This window comes from Dermacentor silvarum, chromosome 11, assembly GCF_013339745.2.
Source record: "Dermacentor silvarum isolate Dsil-2018 chromosome 11, BIME_Dsil_1.4, whole genome shotgun sequence".
NCBI classification, from domain to species: domain Eukaryota; kingdom Metazoa; phylum Arthropoda; class Arachnida; order Ixodida; family Ixodidae; genus Dermacentor; species Dermacentor silvarum.
The window spans coordinates 65675586-65695031 of NC_051164.1; positions in this window are offsets into that span (position 1 = coordinate 65675586).

Genomic DNA, 19446 nt, shown 5'->3' on the forward strand with positions numbered 1-19446 from the left:
AGTAGGAAGTGAAATGTCCGCCGTTTTCTAGCACCTTATTGATGCGTGTGGGCATCGACTCGTACAAAGATTCAGTAATCTCCGGTCGACCGCGCAGGCTTTCCCATTCTTGTGCGATCGCTTGCCACAGCGTATCGGCCGTGCGGCCGCGGTTGGCTCGTGTGGACAGCCGTTTCTTCAACATGCCCCAGACATTTTCTATGGGATTCAAGTCGGCGCCACATGGAGGCCACTCAAGCTGGCAAACAGCATGTTCTTCTAGCAATGACTGGACGATACGTGCTTTATGGATCGGGCTGCGGTCGTGTTGAAAAAAATAGCAGCCGTCGCTGAAGGGACCGTCCAGCGCATACGGAACGAGGTGTCTAGTGATGACGTCGCAGTACCGTGACGCAGTGAAGGGCCCTTCCAGACGCACAAGGGGACCAAGGCCATCTTTGCTGATTGCTCCCCACACGCTCACGGAACACCGTCCACTGGATAGAACACTATGTGTGTAATTAGGCAGATATCTGCAAGAAATAGCATACAATTGGGTTCCAGCGGCGCGTCTAAAAATGTTGTGATTCCTCTTGCGTATGAACTTTATAATGCTGTTATAGAGTTGCAATAGAAAACGTGCAAACATCATTAGATAGTACTGAAAGACCCACTGGCAGCTTTTAATTAGCTTCAGAGTAAGTAGTACTCTATGAAACAATCGTTAATGTTTTCAACATAATACCACTACAGAAAAATCTCGTAATGTCCAAAAGCTCATTTTACGTGAAACATGTTGTGATGCAGAATTAGCTTCGTGAATTAACTGCCAATACACTGTAAACACACCTGCAGTTTAGTGGACGCCAAACCCGCTTCCGTTGGTCCCAGCGCGTGGAAAAAGTTGACTCGTCGCTAAAGATGACATCGCCCCATTTCTCTGTTGTCCAATCTTTCATTGCTGTAGCGAACATGAGTCGTTCTTGTAGCTGGCTGTCTGAGAGGCAGGGCTTCTGTGCTGCTACGAAAGACTGCAGGCCAAGCTCACTCAGCCTTCTTCTTACAGTCTCAGACGATACCGTGAGCGAGAGCGCTTCTCGGATATCCTCTGCACTTTGAAAAGGATCAGCCACGATGGCGGCCGTAATCAGGCGGTCCTCTTCCTCAGTCGTGGCCCTTGGACGCCCACTGCGCTCCATATCTGTGAATCTGTCATCGTCGCGGAAAGCTTGAATAATCCTATTCACGGCAGTCCGGCTCCTGTTGGTTTGGCGGCAGATTTCGCGCTGAGGTATTCCACAATGTGCCTTCTTTCGTCAAGTGGAACACGCAGCGGCATCTTTCCAAAAAGGCAATCACCACGTGGCCTGAAGCAAGTCTACTACGTTTTCAGTGACTGATGCGAAGATGCGCCTATGTGTGAAAGAAAATTTTCTATGCATCCTCTTTTTCTTTATTTTTGATGACAGTGAAACACCTCCCTATCCTTTCTCTCAAGACGCAGAAGCAGCAACGCTCATTGGACCAAGATGCTGCCAACCAAAGTGCGCCAGTAAACGTCGCGTAAAAAAATCGTCGCAGCGCTTCGTGAAACTTATCTACGCACTGGCACACCAGTCGACAAAGGTTGCAGTGATTGCTCCGATACTGCTATCAAGCCAGATATGTGGCGGTCTTATCGCAGACAGCGCTCTGCGTCAACACAACGAACTAACAATGTCATGCACGGGAATAAAAAATTAACAGGCAGGCGAGTACCAAGAGGGCTCATATCCGGGAGAGCGCCCCTGTCGCCGCTAGGTGGCGTACCGCTAGGTGGCGCGGATAGGCAGTCTGGCACGCGCTCGCGTGGTCCGCAAACTTTTGTGGTTGACTGTACATGTGTATTCATTCCTGTTGTATGCCGTCGGACAAGTTGAAGAACTACCATGACTTGAGTATCCTCTTCATCAGTGACCTCTGGAATGGCTAGTGATTGCCTAGGCTCTTCTAGGCTTCTGCACATGCGTTCGAAATGACCCAACTTACCACACTTGTTGCACGTTCTTCTGGCTCTGCATGTTGAAGAACTTGCCATGTGCCTCGGGGAGCTGCAGCGCCAACAAAAATTCTTGAGGTGGTTGGTGGGTGGTCTAGCGCCGCTCTAGAGACCGCAGAGTGCTCCCGTTGCATGGATGATGATGCAAGGCAGTTCATCCGTGCGTGGGGTAAGTTACAGGGAATATTGTTCCGTTGCTTCCATGATTCTGGCCATGTCGAGCGCACGGTGCAAAGTCAGAGCGGAACCTTCTAGCAGTAGTCGCTCCTGTATAGCTGGCAGTGGCCAGTCTTTTCCACGAGCTGGTCCCGAATGAATTCTTCCAACTGCGTACCGAAGTCGCATCTAACAGGAACAAGGACAGTTCTTGCGACGAAGTGATCTTCAAGCTTTGCCAAAGCTATGTTAAATTCATCCTGTTCGCCCGTGGTCTTCTGGACCGTGGCCGTGTCTTGGTGTTTTCCTGTAGAAGCCGATGACTGTTATTCCGGTAATGCGTAGAAAATGCGCTGACCTTCCACGCCCAAACAGTGCAGCAAACAAACAGTGCAGCAAACAAACAGTGCGGCGAGTAGCAGGGTGGGTGTTGTTCCCCGGGGCCAGCAGATAATTTTCAAGTTTTCATTTTCATTTATTATACCCTCAAGGCCTGTGAAGGCTTTACAGAGGGGAGTGGGTTACACGCGAATTCAAAAAGAGAAACAAGTACAACCTAAAAATACAATTTGACAACTAATTCAGTAGGAATACAATGAACAATGAATAACAAAAAAGCTATTACAATAAAAAAAGACAAGATATACAAGTACATGAAACCGCATTCTAGCAAGTAATGTTGGTTAAGGCATCACGAAACAAGGAATTATCACTGATGGATACAATGTTTGCGGGAAGGTGGTTCCACTCTAGTGATGTCCGAGGTACGAATGACTGGGAAAAAATGTATTTGTGCTGCAAGAAGGGGCGTGAACCTTGTAAGAATGATCGATGCGACGAGATACGTAGTGTGGAATATGAATGAATACATCATGCAGTGTTGTATGATGAAAGATTTTGTGAAATAATGATAAACGAACGGGAAACTTTACGTCGAGCTGCAAGAGATGGAAGAGAAAGGTTAGTTTTCATGGCTGTTACGCTGGCAGTTCTGTTGTAATTCGAAAGAATAAAACGAGCAGCGTTATTCTGAACTAATTCTAATGCGTTAATTAAGTTTAAGAATTTCGGGCGTATTAAGGTTTTATAAAGCAATGATTTCAAAGAGTGTGGAGCCTTAAAAAAAGTTTCGCCTTAAGTAACCAAGAGCGCGGTTAGCATTGTTCACTCACTATATTATCAATGTGGGTTGCCCAGATAAAGTTGTATGTGATATGAATTCCTAAGTATTTGTACGAAGTTACCTGTTCTAAAGGAAGGCTATTTAAATAGTATACTTGGGAGACGTTTGATGTCCTAGATACATACATGCATAGCTTTACACTTAACATTTTCAAACATCTTGCGCCATTGCATCCACGGAATGGCTACTAGCTTTCCCGTCGCTGGCAGGTATTCTGGTGGCTGAAGGAGGCCTATCTTTTGTAACTTATTCGAGTCCACTCCTATTTACCGTCGTCGCCATCTGTTGTATCTCCGACTGGTCATGCGGAGAGGCAGCCAGAGCAGGCAAGCACGACGACATTAGCCGAACAATGATCACTTTAACCGATTAGTGGCGGGCATATATATATATATATATATATATATATATATATATATATATATATATATATATATAATACAAACTAGGGGCCGGCCACCCGTGGCGCCCTCCAGTAGAACACATTATAACAACAGGCACTTGGTAAAAGAAATAATATGTATGTACACTTGTGCTTTCCATAGTGCAAAAAAATTGAAATTGGAAACACAACATACACATATAGAGCATGACAATCATTACAGTGGATTTCAATACCTGTTATAACACAGCATTTGTATGTGAAACACGTTGTGGCTAAAATACAAGTGAGCACATAGTCAGCATGTTCCTTGACAAGCAGGAAATACTGAAATAGCGCTTCAACAGCAAAACGAAACGGTGCAAAGCGAAAGGATGCGTAGCCTGTGCCAGTCCGGCTCAAAACTTCAATGACACGGCCCCCCAGCCCGCCCAACTTGCCGCCTCCGGTTTTTCTGCAAAAGGATAAACACGTTCCGAAGTATGTTGCTAGCCGCGGGCTCGGACGCTACTTGCACGGCAAGTTTTTTCATGTCATACATACACTCACTATTCGCGCCCAATGCTGGCGCCAGCGGCGAGCTGTTTTCACAGCCGGCCCTAGCGCGTTGAGCGCGGCAGTTAACTCATGCCACAACGCTTTTTTCTGCGCAGCACCTTTACTTGGCGAGAGGCCCCACAAGCCTCATGCCAAGATGGGTGCTGGGGATTTATCACTGCGGACTTCACCCACATCCGGAGACAGTTACGATCGTTCTTAAAAAAAAAAAGAAGTTTGATTACCAGTATCTGTTGCGATGTACTGCTTTGCAACCTTTATTGATTCTTGGTTGAGCATCCCGCGACCACCGCAGAGATGCGACTGTCCAGGCATTAGGCAGAAGAGACTGATGTTGTTTACTCACCTTGCACTAACTACGCTTTCACGGTTTCTATGATCACGGCTTCCGGAATTCTTGGGTGAAAGCACACCACGGAGGCAGAGTCTCAACTAATCGTGCAGCGTTACGGGAAAAGCTACACTAAATGCGGGCCACGACAATTATCAGCTGCTTCCACGTAGCCGCCATCTTACGTGTGTGCTCAGCGAAATGGATCGGATGCGGAATCGACGCGTGTGGCTATGGCTCGAAAAATGCGAATACTTGCAATCTTCTATTATCTTAAGCTCCATAAAGGCAATTCTGTGGTAATTGCATAGCTGGTTTGCGAAGCGGTGAGCCTTTTTATATAGAAGTGGGAGTGGTGGCAGGAAATTACGCAGAACAATGGAAAATATTAAAACATTCAGTCAAAATGGGACTGCCGAATAAAAATAAGAGCACTTATTATGGTTGGGCGCCTTGCCGCGTTAAAGTCCCGAAGACAGCATTCCACTGTGGGTGGTGTTCGCGCACGATTTCGTCCAGGGTTTCGGGCACCACGTTGAAATCACGTAAGCCTGCGCGACGAGTGCACTCGATCGAGCAACAACGGCTGGTAGCGGCTGATGGAGGCCAGCTGGTTGCTCCACCAAGTTGACGACCTCGGCGTCCAGTCTGTCCATGTCCATGTCCTCCCTGATGTCGTCGAGCAGCACGATGACCACGCGCGTCGCTGGGGGCCACTGGCCGAGCATCTTTTCCAGCTTTTTAGCCGCGCCGTTGAGGGATCCCCGACCCTCCACGAGACTTGCGGTTCTGCCATCCTTAAGCCAGAAAGTGAAGGAGTTCTGGGTGTTTGTCTGCCGAGGGACGCTCAAATGAAATCTCCAGTCCAAGCATTTAGAATACTGAGGTGTTTTATTATCGGATGGTATAGCCACATTATAACGCCGCAAATGCAGCTCACGGAGCATAATGAATAATATAAATATGCATCTGCTGAGACCGGGTCAAAGCAGATAAAAGGGACCCAGAACGACTGTGTTCACCCATGACGTCACGTCCGCTATAACGCATGAGGCTCGCAAGCTTCCGGTTACCTTTTTATTGATTACTTTTCTTTCTTATATGAAGATGTTCCAATACTTCCTTCGCAGATCGACCTCTGCTCTTGCCTACAATCTCGATCAAGTGATAATCAAGTTAAGATCACTAGTGAACGGATGCCGCAAGGCATGCATGGTTCATCTTACAGTGACATCACCAGCAACATGCACACATAACTTCATGCACAAAGGTGAAGTGCACCTGGCAATTTTGCAGCGACGTCTTGGCCTCCTGATGTGCCCGGTAGCAACGATCTCGTTCCTCGAACAAAAGATCTCGTTCCTGGCACAAATGATCTCGTTCCCGATTCAAATGTGCCATCACATGATTTTGACTGCTGGAGAACTACTGCACAATCGTTATCATGTTTACTTACACCAGGGCCCTTGGTGAGCTCAAGCAGCGTACCGATTAGGCTGACTTATCATACCGCACAGATTTTCGAAACCTTCGTTTAGAAGACCATGGAGCTTATAAGATAAACAGGAGCGCCAACTCTGCTCATCTGGAACGGATGCCACAGTATATATATAGCAGCAAGGCATACATGGTTCATCTTACAGTGACATCACCAGCAACATGCACACATAACTATGCATCCACAAAGGTCAAGTGCACCTGGCAATTCTCCAGCGACGTCGTGGCCGCCTGATATGCTCGGTAGCAACGATCTCGTTCCTCGAACAAAAGATCTCGTTGCTTGTTCAAACGTGCCACCACATGATTTTGTGACTGCTGGACAACTACTGCACAATCGTTATCATGTTTACTTACACCAAGGCCCTTGGTGAGCTCAAGCGGCGAACCGATTAGGCTGAATTATGATATCGCACACTTTTTCCAAACCTTCGTTTAGAACACCATAGGCTTAATAAGATAAACAGGAGCGCCAACTCTGATCATCTGTAACAGATGCCACACTATATATATATATATATATATATATATATATATATATAGCAAGGCATGCATGGTTCATCTTACAGTGACATCACCAGCAGCAACATGCACACATAACTATGCATCCACAAAGGTCAAGTGCCACTGGCAATTCATGTGACTTCGCTGCTTTGCCAGCTTATCAGAGGTTTGGCTTATCTTGAACGTGGACTGACCGAGTATGTGTTCATGACTGTGGAAATTAGTTATTGCGCATAATATATGAAGCTTTCAAACAAACCAGAAACTAACATTTGATTCCAGGGCACAGTAGTGTGTCCTGTTATGGTTCTTGTAAATTTCTCAGTGCAGTTCACATTTAATTCAATTGTGCTTGCTAGCTCAAGGGCCTTATATAAGTTTTAATTACTTATTTACAAACTTATTAATAGAACAAGACTACCATGTTACACACTGGTTTATTACAGATTATACCATTGTGGCAACTCTTATGTCCTCAAGCTGAAATGCATAGCTTATGCAGAGTTTGTTGTCAAGCTTAAATGCTACAGCATTGGACTTATGGTTGAGCATAGCGAAACCCCATAACACTTGTTGACAGTTGCGCAACAAGGCAACAGCGAGCAAATGGCCACTGGAACTCTTTAGAAGCCATCAGGGATGCATATCTTCCAGAGGCAGTGTGATTTCCTCGATCACTTCTGAGGGTATCATGTGTCAAAAGCCTAATGCCACGTCCTTCACAAGCAAAAATGGGATGCAAGCAAAATATTTACGTTCTTGTGCTTTGTACAAACGCACATGTACACATTTATTTTCACGCGTGCATTGCATACGAAGAAAAAAAAAACGGATTTAATGCTATGGTGTAGTCGACATGTCTACTAGGTGGACACTTACAGAATACCCTCCTCCCCAGAGCACAGTAGTATCTGCCCAGTGATGTTTCTTGAACATTTATCAGTACATCAGTCGCATAGTTAAAGCTTGATTAGTTAGTTGAGCTCAAGTGCATGTGTTTTAATGACTTGTTTACAAACTGATTAATATAACAAGGAACAAGGCTACCACGTTACACACTTGTTTCATTACAGATTATATACCATTTAGGCAACTGTAATGCCCTCAAACTGTAATGCATACCTGATGCAGAGTTTGTTCTCAAGCATAAATTTACAGCATTGGACTTGTGGTTTAGCATAAGCAAACCCCGTAACACTGGTTCACATTTGCACACCAAGGCAACGATGAGTAAGTGGACACTCTTTAGACGCCATCAGTGGGATTTTCTGCTATATTACACCGTGCACATGGGCTTTGCGTGTGCGGCACTGTAACTGCACTGCACGCGAAAGCTCTGTTTGCGTTGTCATGTGGTGATACAAGCAAAGCCTGTTTGTTGTAGTGAAATTACGTGATCGTTGTTGCCTCTAGTCAGTATCAGCATCCAAGATATTCAGACATGTGGATTGATAAACAACGGGCGATGCAGGGTTACTGTTGTCAAATGGTTCACGTGAATTAATGACATTATCATTCTCGCAGATCTTCTAGAAAATACAGGAAGTTTTTTTATAAGGTCATGGTAGCATGTTGTTGTGAACCTTGGCACAGCGGTGAGTCACCATAATACTTTATTGGGCGAGCCTGTGCTGACAAAGACAAATTGCACTTAGGCAGAACAGTGGTGACGATTAAAGAAAGGCGTTAATCGCCGAATATTATCTGCGGGTCAGACGCATCGGCTATTTATACGTGACTCGGCGAAGGTTCCAGCGTAATCGCTAGTGCTCGCGCACCTTCCAGAAAGTACAACACTGTTACATCGCGCATACAGTCTGGTTACACAAGGTGTGGCAATGCCACGTCCTCCATGAGTAAAACATTGGGTGCAAGCAAAATATTTGTTTTTTTTTTCTTCTGGCTTCTCACTCAGTGGAAGGAACGCAGCAACAGTTGCAGAAGAGAGGCCTTAAGCCTACCTTGTTTTCCGCATTATAAATGTTTTGAAGCAGTTGATCCAACACATTGAAACTGGAGTAGAAACTTTTTTAAGGATGTGCTGTAGCCAGTGTACACATATAACAGCGCCTGCGAGTGTAACGTTAGTGTACTTATTCAGATGTAGTATGTCAATTATGTTTTGGCACAGAGGTTTATTCCCCTGCTGTGTGAAGCAAAGTGAAACTTTTTGTTTGCAGTGCCAGAGCTTGCAGTTGCTTCTTAAGAATGGTAGCAATGTTGTAGTTAATGATCTCGGATGACTTTACACTCTAAGAAAAAAAGGACGAAATGGGGTATCGAGGTTAGTCCTTTTGGGGAGTAACTGACTTGCCACAACCATTCGTCCTTTTGGGGAGTAACTGGGAGGGGATGAACTGTTACTCCCCATGCGGTTACTCCATCAAGGGGACTAACAGTTGCTCTTTTCCGATGCCCCTCAAGGGAGTAACGGTCATTTTTTCCGATGCTCCGCAAGGATGCAATTGACGAAATTAGCCATTTACACGCTGATAAGAAAAAAAAAAGGCTATTGAGGTGACAAAAAAAAGAAAAAAAAAAACACTTCCATAGCAGGATTCGAACTCACGTCCTCTCGCTCACAAGTTGGTTACCCCACCCACTATATACCACAGCACCTCGCTTGACGAGATAGGATATTGAGACAAGGTTATGGATCGAAACGCAGGTGTGGCAATGCAAGAGACACGGCATTTTGTGTATGCTATGCGGGGTGAGTCTAACGCTGTGTGTACTTGCAACCATGTGACTGCAAAAAGAAAGTTGCCCGATTACGCGATGACACATTACGCGGTGTACGTACATACGTGTAGCGAGCGTATACGGGGCACGCAAGACGACAGAGAAGGCGAAGTTATCTGTCACTTAGCGTGCCCAGTTTGAGCTACATATCGCTTCACTTAAGTTCGTAATCTCCTTGGAACGGTTGGAACTTAGGTACTATTGACCAAGAACATGTGGCTGTCCATCAATGACTTGCGCGTTTAATGTGTATCGTTCACTTATGGCTTGCACATGACTTCCATGTGACCAAGAACATGTGGCTGTCCATCAATGACTTGCGCGTTTAATGTGTATCGTTCACTTATGGCTTGCACATGACTTCCATGTGTCTTCACACTCCACATTTTAAATTTCACACATTTTTCTCAAGAAGAGACAAAGTGCTGCTTTGCATGTAGTTCAATAGACAGTGCACGAACTTCAAGTTATTCACGATTTATAGACAATATGGTTTTCGGCGCACCACTCCACGACACGGACGAAAACAGCGAAATGCTTGGGGGAGTAACTGTTGCCGTTCGTCCTGCCGTTGCTCTTTTTTCGACCAGGGACTAAACGCTTACTCCCCAAAATTTGCACACGACACGCACACTCCTGCAGTTAGTCCTTTGAGGGACGAAAGCGCCCTTTTTAGGACTAACAACCCAGTTACTCCCGTTTTCCCCGGGATTTTTCTTAGAGTGTAGTTGCACCATACAGGTGGGGTTCCCAAACATGGTTCCACAAATGCATCCTGAGGTACCGCGAGCGGTCAGAAGGATTTCGACCCCGTTTCATTTTTTCCCATTTGCTCCCACGGTTCATCGATTTGGAGTAGATAGAAATGTTGTATTGGGCCTAAATCTGATCTGCGGGTCAGACACGTTGGCTATGCATATGTCGGAATTTCGGTGCCTTGAGGTGTGTGTCCATAGCACTTGCTACTCGTCAGGGTCACGCATGTCATAATATTGATGTCATGACATCATTTATGTGCGTCATATGCTCTTGTCATAGTGCGCCAATTTTGGTACATACCATGTTAACGTAACGACCATGAGAGTACAAAGTCGTAGGCGACTTGATAGATAGATAACGTCAAAGTAGCAAATGTCCGCCAAGAATTCTTCGCATTTAAAAGTAGTTTATCTCACCAATGTTGCGTGGGACGCGAGCGTGGCTGGAAATCAGCAGATTGAAGCGAGTAGTGTTTCCGTGAAGAACAAGCAAGCAACAACTGACTTTCTATAGTAATCGCACAGCCTCCCTCTACGGCTTGGTTGCGCACCCTCGCACCACTTCCCTTTCCCACAAACAACGCTACAAGGTTTACAATTAATACAGAGGTTTGAATTCTATACGCAAAAAAAAAAAATGCCGTGTCCTGGTGAATGCAGCTGCGATGGGCATTATTTATATATCCATCCTGACGTGCCAGGTTGCCAGGATCGAATGGTGAGGGTAAAGCACTAGAAGCGCATCGTGGAACACTTGGCAATTCAGGTAATGAATGGCTTGTCGCAGCCCCGATTAGAGTTTTTCGGATCTGAAGGCCAAAAAAAAAAAACCCTTTGACGCTGCCGGCACCATCACTGTCATGTGCCCACCTGGTGCCAGGGTTGCTTGTCGAGAATGCATACACACGGTTGAAGGCGTGGCCAGAGCAGCTGCTTGCTCGCTCAGCGCAATGTCAATCACGTGGTGGCATTCCACGCGTCCACTCAGGCGTATTCCTTATCGCAAGTACATCACCAACTGGTCTGCCTCTCCGTCGGTATTCATGACGGCCAAAAAGGATCCATGGCTGTTGGTTAGCGAAATGCAATGTCGAGGGTTCTTTCTTTGGGCCATAAAGCACCGATGTGGTGGTGTATGCTCACGTCAGATGCGTATGCTATATAGCATGAAGCACACGTCGTGCGCGGCTGACGAGACACTTTTTCGAGCGAGTCCCGGATGCTGACGGATGCGGCGTCTTCAATGGCTGACGCCCGTGCTTGATTGAACCAGCGGCCTGGTCGCGTGTCAGTATGGTAAAACGGCCGAGGACAAGCCCTCTGCGGAGTTCCGTCTTGTGCCTCCACGCCATTGCAGCTACATAACTACATCAATAATGCATAAAACAGCCATGTAAGAGCAAAAAGATGCCATAGAAAGTTGCTGGTAACGGTAACTATGTATAAGAAGTGCAAGGAACCTCTGTTATAACATCATCTCATTTCTAGGCTTGTATTGGTGCTCCATGAGTAAGTGCTATAACTTATTTATTCTAGACACGAATGTGAGAACATGCTCAGTGGAATGCTTCATAACAAGGTCATAGTGCTACAACAAAAGCTAGTTTAACAGCCTTACGTACTCGGCTTCAGCAACAGCAGAAGCGCCCGACATCATGACGCTTGTTGCCGCCATCTCAGTTAAGGAAACGCTGGTCCCTGCTGTTACCTCCGAGCTCGTGTCCTGTAGTGAGAATAGTGTTTAGACAATGTTAACACTGTGTGCAATGCACATCATTTCAGAACTCCTGCGCGCAGGACATTTATAGAAAAAAACGAAAAGACATGGATTCAAAGCACCAAAACAACTCAGGCGCGCAGCTATTACATGACCTCCCTCATTAATCGGAAAAACGCGTTAGCTTACGCATACTCGCAGTATACGCGCATGTGCTTCCGAATGGGCCTATTTTTCCACACTTTAAAGATGATTGTGCATCTGTCTTGATTGGAAACTCTTAGGGTTATCTGGTCGGTGCCCGGGTTCACACTTTAAAAAATCCCAGGTAGAAGAGAAAACGACTAGATGCAACTTGCTAAGCTCCTTGGTGCGCAGGACGTGCTCAGCGCCGAGCATCCGAAACAGTACAAGCTGTTTTAAGAGCCACCAGCACCATAAAACAGGCCAAGGCCTCATAGTGGGCCGACTACTGAAATTCTGCTGCTGTGAAAAAGAAAACTCGTAAGGCGACTGCGCGCAGGCGCGTCGGGAAGTAGAGCCGTCTAGTCTCACAAAAGTACACCATTGATCTCAAATTTGGAGAGACGGATGGACTTGGCGATACTTGGCGGATGCGTGGCGGAGACGGATACTTGGCGACAGGCTTGTGGCGCCTCTCGCCAAGTATGGATGCTCCTCTATAAAGTCAATGAGCAATGTGACTTGCGCTTGAGAAACGCACGGTACTCTTGCTGGGGCCGACATTTTTTAAAAGAATTTCGCCGGACAGGAGCAAGTTAATAATATCGTATCGTTTCACCATGCCGTTAAAGAATTGCGGTTATACTTATATGTTACAATGTAAACACTGTTTTCGTGAAACTATACACAACTAACTGACTAAACACAGAAAATTTTCCCGTGGAAGTGAAATACAGCAGCAATATTCGTACAACGCGCAGGAGGAATTTATCACTGCGCACTTTTATATTTATGATCCTTCACCAGAAAAGATTTGCTTGCTTACCAGCTGTCTGTTGAAATGTACTGTCGTCCAATGTTCATCGATTCTTTCGTATCCTATGTGAATAAAAGAAGCTAAAGTTACGTCGCGTGATCACCGCAGATGTTCAGATGCTACTCAGGCATTAAGCAAAGGAGAAAATTATGTTGTTTACTCACCTTACAGCACGCTTTCACGGTTGCCATGATGTTCACAGCTTGCAAAATTCTTCTCGGGCAAAAGTAGATCTCGGAAGCCGTGATCTCATCTATTCGGGTAGCGTTACGGGGAAAGGTTCGCTAAAGGCGGGCGCGGCACTCACTGATCAGCTTTCACGTAGCCGCTATTTAGCGTGTGTAGAGCGAAATGAATTGGAAGTGGAATCGAAGCGCGTGGCTATGGCTCCAAACTGGCAAATGCTTGCATTTACCTTAGAATTTCGCTTCAAACAGTTCTACGTGAAAAGATTATGAAACAGTTTTGCTTTCAGTAGCACTCATTATCCTTTTATTACGCGTAAATTGACTGCTGCGTGAATTTGACGTCAGGACTTTGGAATCATTTCAGTTTGGAATGGTCTTACGTTATATATAGCGCACGGTCATTTGACTGATTCTGGTATGGTCCCGCTCTTTCTTGTATCTGAAATACAGATATGTACTGCGTGTGTTTCAGAAATGAGACATGTGTAATGGGTGCTGAATTGCACCAGATGTTTCGTGGCCTCTCTCTCTCAGTAACTCTTTAAGCATTGTACTGATTTATGAACAGGTTCTGACAAATCCATAATATTTCATGACACAATATAACCCAAGATCTCGTGCCAGATGCCTAGGCAGAGTGAACTATGAACCTGCCTAGTTTTCGTAGCGAGGCCTTTCAAGACAGAAGGCTTTTCTTGAAACTGCGGGTGTAGCGCTGTAGAGAAGTTCTGCTCGGCAACATACCTTTTTTCTTACGGAGGTGATCGTACAGTTAATGACCGCAACCTGGTTTCGAACGTTGTCTTTGGTCGCTGTCAAGAAGGACTCGGTTGGTACGCCTCAGCCCCACCCACTGCCGTAATATCCTGGTTCGACTCCGATCCTCTGTCACCAATTGGTCCAATGGCACAGGAAAGTCATTGTTCAGGGGCATAGCCTTGGGTAGCGTCTCCGCCTAAGCAGCTTGTGCCACCTCAGAGAGAGAGAGTATGTTGCACCCTGGCAGCGGACGATACTCGCCATCGCCAAGGGTGTGTGTTCCAGTTGTGGCCAGGGCTCGGATAACAGTCTACGCAGGCAGCTAAGGAGGAGCCAGCCGAGACAGCTTCGAGGCCATGTAATGAAACGCGTTTCGAGCCGTCTGGAAGACGCTTCTGCGACGTGACACCACCTCGCGGCGACAAAAGTAAGACGCACATTATTTCTGCTTTTGAAGTAGATACGCCTGCGAACCCATGAAAAAAAAAAAAAAAACCACGAGCGACTTACAATAAGGACCCTGGCACAAATGATCTCGTTCCCGATTCAAACGTGGCCACCACATGATATTGACTGCTGGAGAACTACTGCACAATCGTTATCATGTTTACTTACACCAGGGCCCTTGGTGAGCTCAAGCAGCGAACCGATTAGGCTGACTTATCATATCGCACAGTTTTTCCAAACCTTCCTTTAGAAGATCTCGTTCCTCGAACAAAAGATCTCGTCCCTGGCACAAATGATCTCGTTCCCGATTCAAACGTGCCACCACATGATTTTGACTGCTGGACTGCACAATCGTTATCATGATTACTTACACCAGGGCCCTTGGTGAGCTCAAGCTGCGAACCCTATCATATCGCACAGTTTTTCCAAACCTTCGTTTACAAGACCATGGAGCTTATAAGATAAACAGGAGCGCCAACTTTGCTCATCTTTGCGTTTCGGAACGCCCTTTCACCCACCAACAAGCGACTCCTCTTCGCCTGAAGGGCCGCTTTGGTCCGGAGAAGCGGCGTCAGAAGCATCATGCAGCACATAACCGCCCGTGTGGTCGCCACCGCTTCCATAGCGCTCTGACGCTTTCGCACAACACGCCTGCCGTTCTCGCTATAGAATATGTTGGTCTCAGTTGGCGAGAATTAATGCAGAGCCCTCCACTACGGCTTCCCTCGTAACTCGTTTCGGAATGCCCTTTCACCCTCCAAACAAGCGACTCCTCTTCGCCTGAAGGCCGCATTGGTCAGTGAAGCGGCGCCGGAAGCATCATCCGGCGCATTACCCCTCTCTGTCCATCGCCACCGCTTTCCATAGCGCTCTGACGCTTTCGCACAACCCGCCTGCCGTTCTCGCTAGAGGATATGTTGGTCTCAGTTGGCGAGAATTAATGCAGAGCCCTCCACTACGGCTTCCCTCGTAACTCGTTTCGGAATGCCCTTTCAATCTCCAACAAGCGACTCCTCTTCGCCTGAAGGCCGCATTGGTCCAGTGAAGCGGCGCCGGAAGGAAGCATCATGCAGCACATAACCGCCCGTGTCGTCGCCACCGCTTTCCATAGCGCTCTGACGCTTTCGCAGAACGCCTGCCGTTCGCGTTAGAAAATATGTTGTCGGAGCTGGCGAAAATTAATGCAGAGCCCTCCACTACGGCTTCCCTCATAACTCAGTGAGCCGTTTCGGAACACCATTTCACCCCCAACAAGCGACTCTTCGCCTGAAGGGCCGCTTTGGTCCAGTGAAGCGCCGCCGGAAGCATCATCCGGCGCATTACCCCACTGTCCGTCGCCACCGCTTTCCATAGCGCTCTAACGCTTTCGCACAGGCCCGCCCGCCGTTCTCGCTAGAAAATATGTTGGTCTCAGTTGGCGAGAATTAATGCAGAGCCCTTAATTTAAACTGAGTGAGCCGCTTTCGGAATTCCCTTTCCCACCCCCACAGCGACTCGCCTGAAGGCCGCTTGGTCCAGTGAAGCATCGTCGGAAGCATCATGCGGCACATAACCGCCCGTGTCGTCGCCACCGCTTTCATAGCGCTCTGACGCTTTCGCACAACCCGCCTGCCGTTCTCGCTAGAAAATATGTTTGTTGGCCTGAGCTGGCGAAAATTAATGCAGAGCCCTCCACTACGCTTCCCTCGTAACTACTGAGTGAGCCGTTTCGGAATGCCCTTTCACCCTCCAACAAGCGACTCCTCTTCGCCTGAAGGGCCGCTGTGGTCCATAGAAGCGGCGCGGCGTCGGAAGCATCATCCAGCGCATTACCCCTCTCTGTCCATCGCCACCGCTTTCCTTAGCGCTCTGACGCTTTCGCACAACCCGCCTGCCGTTCTCGCTAGAGAATATGTTGGTCTCAGTTGGCGAGAATTAATGCAGAGCCCTCCACTACGGCTTCCCTCGTAACTCGTTTCGGAATGCCCTTTCACCCTCCAACAAGCGACTTCTCTTCTCCTGAAGGGCCGCATTGGTCCAGTGAAGCGGCGTCGGAAGCATCATCCGGCGCATTACCCCTCTCTGTCCATCGCCACCGCTTTCCATAGCGCTCTGACGCTTTCGCACAACCCCCCTGCAGTTCTCGCTGGAAAATATGTTGGTCTGAGTTGGCGAAAATTATGCAGAGCCCTCCACTACGGCTTCCCTCGTAACTACTGAGTGAGCCGTTTCGGAACGCCCCTTCAGCCACCCACCAACAAGCGTCTCCGCCAGTGCTTAAAGGGCCGCATTGGTCCGGAGAAGCAGCGTCCAAGAAATCCGAGCTGTCGTCACCCTCGTCGTCGTCACAACTAAATGACCTGCAGCAGGGCTGTACAGGCAACAGCGCAACTTATGCTCTCCTCCTAGCTTTCCCATTGTTAGGGATTAGAGACAATTTGCTTCTATTTCTGCGGCATCTTTGCCACGTACTAGTCGAACACATTATAGATGTAAACTACACACCGTGGATATTTGGGCGTTTGTGCTACGTCCAGTTGATATTTGTGGTTTGTTGGGCATGTACCTGCGCACTGCGTAAAGGCACAGTGACAGTGCGCACATAAACTGAACTCGGCAAACTGAAAACTTGTAGCACACTAGAAGCATAGATAGTTGCGCAACGACCATAGCAGTGCCTTCACAATGACAAACAAAATAGTCTTAATAACTTTAATATGACTAAAGTTGTAGCATCCGCAAAAACCAACTTGCACTGCTGCCTCTTGCAGCAGTGCAAGAGGCAGCGGGTTTCACGCCTACACACAGACTTCAACCACCACACCCCTGCATTCACGATCCGTGTTGCCTGGGCGGCCTTCTGCATTGACAAGGGCCGCTAGTTCCGTCCAGAAATGGTTCCTTTTTTGCGGCCGTAACTTCCCCATCCAGCTCCCCCGACACACTAACAGGCAGGGGTGCCTTTCTATAAAGTTTGCAAGAACTTCCTCTTGCCGATTCGAAATTTGGTGTCCGGCACATTGGTATGGTGTGCTCTCTCTCTCCGTACAATGTCGTGAACTGGCCGTCTGCGAGCAAGACGACCAAGGAATTGAACACATTTTCTGGAATTATAACCTTTATTTCCTACAAAAAATAGTCGCGTACGGTATTAATTCGTGCACAAACCTCAAATTCAGTAGAAAACACCCGGTATCGGTGCCGTCTGTTCACAACCCACACATCCCTCCTGACTTGGTTGGAGGGCAGCAGCACATGTTTGTCCGTCGTGACGTCTGCAAGCCTTTGCCGCGCGCCCTCACGATGGATGGCTCTTATTGCATCAAGCTGAATGACAAGTTTCTATCGGATTAAACCAGACTAAACAAACGTCTTTCATGTTACATGAATAAAGAGAACTACCCTACAAAATAAAAGGGAACTCAATGGCAGCGCTCAGGGACAAGCTCGCCGAATATGAGCTGCAGAAGCCTTCGGGAGTTTGTCGTCAGGGGACTACAAATGCAAATGTGTTGAAAGTACAAGGACATACGGCTTAATGTGCAAAGAAAAAACCGGGGTTACGCTTTCACGAACTCGCACATTGTGAATGAAGTTCCTAGCTGGACCTAGCTTACGGTCGAACAAGTGTGCGAATTCCTGCATAAATCATTTGGAATGCCTGCGGCACCTGCGAAGATGTCATGCATTTAACGAACCTGCCATCGATTTGCAGACGCAGAGCGACGGTACTGTCCAACCCCCAGGATGTCCCTTCAGGTACGACATGGAAGAAGAGCACGTCTGCCTGGCGGTCGCGGAATACAACAGGAGCATTGAAACATCCCTGAACAGCGATGCGATTGCGTGAAAAATCGAAGAGGGTTGCGGAAGACGATCGCAAAGAAGTCGAAGCCTTATTGTATGTAGTTGCAGAGAAAATTGAGACTGCAGAGCCAGTGTCCACTAGCAGTGAAATAGTGACAGCGTGTACTTTTTTTGCACGTACAGTCAACCACAATTTGCGGACCACGCGAGCGCGTGGCCAAGAGCCTCTTCGCGACACTTCCGCTACGTCACCAGCGATCGACAGCAGCGCTACGTTGAAGACGCATCCCTCCTAAATCTATGGCCTGTCTATTTTCGCACTGTGCGCAAATATTTTCTACCTATCCTTTCAACGTGACGCGTTTTCTGTTAGCCAGGGCTACAGATGGGACACAGATGCTTAGCCATGGGACACAGATGCTTAGTCCATTAGCAGAATTTTGTCCGTTCCTCCACCATCGCTAAGTGACAGTAGCGGCCGGGATTTGATCGCCTGCGCCCAGTTTTGCTGCGCAAAGCCCGAACCACCGCGCTGCTATAGTGGTTACATTTAGAAAAATAAGAAATAATCGGGTGCGATGACTCTTTTTATAACCCTTTGCGACACGGCGTCCTCGTTTGGGGACTCGAACTTCGGAGGCGCGCCCCACGCCACGTGTTTGTTCAAATGACCTAAAACTCAGTGTGCACATTCGTGATGGGACAACTAGCGGTCAGTTAACTTCATTGTCCTGCGTATTGCTGCAGATGATCACTTTGCTGGAGACACTACCATGTTAGACAATCGTTCGACGTGCCGCGTTCCAAGACCAACGTCAAGAGTATTTTTTTTTCTCCGGTCGACACGAATACAACCGAAAAAGCAAGTGTGCATGCGTTTCGGGCCTAATAGTTGATTCTTTTTATGCAAGCATTGAAGCTGACGGATTTCAGAATAATTAGATAATGAGTTATACGCTAATTATTTTTTTTACTGAAACTCGCACAAACAGCACATTGCTTCGTCTTCTTTCTTGGAATGTAATAGTGAGCGTCTTGAAATGATGCCATGCGCATTTGACGCATTTGCGACAGTGCATCATAATTCGTGTCTGAAGGGGATGAATTTATTCACAAGACATTTACAGAAGTGTCATGAAACATAGGTCTCTCAATGATCTAGTAGAAGTGAAATGTCCGCCGTTTTCTAGCACCTATTGATGCGCTTGTGGGCATCGACTCGTACAAAGATTCAGTAATCTCCGGTCGACCGCGCAGGCTTTCCCATTCTTGTGCGATCGCTTGCCACAGCGTATCGGCCGTGCGGCCGCGGTGGCTCGTGTGGACAGCCGTTTCGGCACATGCAGCCCAGGACATATTTTCTTATGGGATTTCAAGTCGGGCCACATGGAGGCCACTCAAGCTGGCAAACAGCATGTTCT